The following is a 2,871-nucleotide window of genomic DNA, read 5'->3' as shown; positions in this document are numbered from 1 at the left end:
TGCAGGGAGGAGAAAATGTAGAGTAACTGCTAATGGATATGGGATTTCTTTTTGGATTCATGAAAATGTTCTGGAATTAGATAGTGGTCGTAATTGTGCAACTCTGTGAGTATAATGAAAACCACTGAAATATATATTTTAAAAGAGTGAATTTTATGATATGTGAATTGTATCTCATGTTTTTAAAAATCTTGGAAAAAAGTGTATGGGAATATGGGGCACAGGGACTTCTATTTTTTAAGCTCCTGAGATAATTTTAACATACAACACTAAAGATCATTTTTTAAATAATGAAACTTGAAAACTAAAGACTCTCTAGCTTAAATGTTTGTGATCATAAGCATCTCATCATTCACTAAATGAAACGCCAAACAAGACTTTGCATAATCTGGTCTCTACCTGTCTTTCGAACCCATTTCCTCACTTCCTTGTCTTGCTTTCTGTCCTCAGACTTCACGGTCATGCTCTTCCTTCCATTTGTCTAAGACCTTAAGCTTGTTCTTGCCTTGGCACTTGATGTTTCCTCCACTTGGAACCTTTTGTCCTCAGACACACAAACACGGGGGGCCCCTCATCATCCAAATCCAAGATTAAATGTTAGGTTCTCTTTCTATTCATACTAAACCAGTCTCTTCTACCACCTCCAAGTCTCTATGCATTTTTTGCACCCTGATTATTTCCTTCAAATCACAATCAGAAAAATTTTTGTCGACTGCTTTCTGGTCTCCATCATTTTGCTCTCCTCCTCAGTCTGCACCTGGCGTGCCCCATGAGAGTTAAGGCATGTTCTGGCATGTTCACCACTAGAATAATATTTAGAATATGGCAAGTATATAATAAATGTTTGTTGAATGAATAAGTGATTAGAGATTAATGAGCAACTGATTCAAGGACAAATTATTTCAGTGCAGGCAATTCCTAACTATCTTTGTAGGAGAAGGAGATTAGAGATGCTAAATAAGTAAAAGTTTCAAGACTTTAAACTGACAGAGGAAAGAGGTTACTGATGAAGTGAGAGCTTGAAAAAGTTGACATTTTGAAATACCTATGTGTTTCTTGTTTTAAACAGCTGAGCTTCAGGTTTTTTTTTTTTTTTGACTTGTTAACAATTGAAAATTTTTCTTTAGTGACACTGTAGGTTGATGCCTTAATATACTTTACTAAATTTTTTTTTCTTTGTATAAAAATGTTACAGGTATACTTTTGTTTGAATTCTGAGACACTTCAGGCTGTCTTCTCTTTCTCTTTGTTCTTCTTGTTGTCATCTTGTGGGATATTCTTAGAGTTGTGAAATTTTGCCATACACCTGTAAGTTTAGAATGTTTTATAAAACAGCTAAACCTAACTATGTGTTTCCAGCTATCCATTTATGTACCTTGATGGTTTTCCAAGTCATCAATAAAAATATGCTTGAGTGCCTGGCCAGCTAAAAGTATATTTTTTACCTCAGATGATGCCACTTTTTTTCTGTTAAGGTTAGTGTTGGTATCCATTAGGAAGCAGCTTTTCAAGCTCATATACATTTTTGGTTAACATTTGAGCACCCAGTTTTTAAATGAAGTGATTTGAAATAGAAACATATTTTTCAGTTGGTAGAAGTGACTGGAGTTTGTATTTGCTATGTGATTTCTTCTGCTGATCCCTAAGGAGGGTCATGCTTTTTAGGGTTGGTCTAGATTCCTGCCATTTGCTGAGACATGTCAGGATGGAAAAGTGAATAATTTTTAAAGTAAACCTTACACCTATAGCCATTATAAAACAACATGTTTATTTTTCAAGGTAAGAGAAAATACAAGCTTTTAAAATTCTTTTAACCAAAAGAATGATCTTTCTTTTCATCATGTCTGGCTTCCCGGTTGCCTAGGAGAAGTTCATTTTCGTGGCAGATTGTTTTGGTTAGGATAGCTAGAAGTCATTTTCTCCTACATTATATTCCTAAGTAATAACAAATTTTTATTAGAGATTTGGATAATCAGAGAATACTCAGTGCCGATAAAATTGTGGGTAAAAGTGCCTTTTCCTGATATTACCTTTTAATGTAAATGTTTAGGAACTTCACCTGAGTGATATTTAGCATATCAATGGCCTTGAAGATTCGATATCCTTTGAACACAGTGATTCTCAAATTGAGGAACCGATACATGAGAAGTATTCAAAGAGATGCATCAGTGTTGATGTATGAAGGGCCTTCCTTGAAGGAATGTCAGGAGGATTAAGATATTATATAGAAATTGCTTAGTATGAAAGTACTGAGTATTAACTATAATTTCTACTACTTAATATAATGCTACTTTTTAACTGACAGTGCTTTACCTGTTTTTTTTTCTATTTAATAATTCTATACCATTTATATAAAAGCATGATCCAAAGCAACTTAACTTATGTCAGCTACCAATTAACAATTGTTGAATAAAATTTGGCATTACTTTTTGATAAGGTAAAATACTAACTGCAGTACAATGACTAGCTTTATCAAAGTCTTATTGAATACTTTACAGGTGTCCTTGAAAAGAAGGTGCTGTTGTTATCCCCATTTCACAGACTGATCCTACAGTTGTGTTCTTAACCTCGTCTTCCTGGTGGTTCTGCTGGAATCAGGCTAGGATGGAGCTCAAAATCTATTTTAGAAAGCTCCCAGGATGATTTTAATTGGAACTAGTGCTCAAACTTTTTTTTTAACTTCTCAAACTTTAATGTGCTTATTGACATGCAGGGGATCTTATTAAATACAGATCAATGCAGTAGATTTGGGCTGGGGCCTGGGAATCTGCATTTATGACAGTTCTCAGGTGACACACATGTTGATCAGCAGACCACATTTTGAATAGCCAGCTTGTGGAAATATGTAGACTCTTTGTCCCCCAAAAGTCA

The 2,871-nt window shown here is 34.7% G+C and overlaps 1 protein-coding gene across 9 annotated transcripts in view; it reads left to right on the top strand.

Annotated features, from left to right (window-relative positions):
• Window positions 1–2,871, top strand: part of FHIT (fragile histidine triad) — a 1,380,266-nt gene that overhangs the window by 579,556 nt on the left and 797,839 nt on the right. The gene's annotated exons all lie outside the window — the stretch shown is intronic.

The sequence above is a fragment of the Pteropus vampyrus genome, unplaced genomic scaffold (assembly GCF_000151845.1).
Source record: "Pteropus vampyrus isolate Shadow unplaced genomic scaffold, Pvam_2.0 Scaffold41, whole genome shotgun sequence".
Lineage (NCBI taxonomy): Eukaryota > Metazoa > Chordata > Mammalia > Chiroptera > Pteropodidae > Pteropus > Pteropus vampyrus.
Note: the sequence above shows the minus strand (reverse complement) of the source record. Positions and strands in the feature narration are given on the sequence as shown.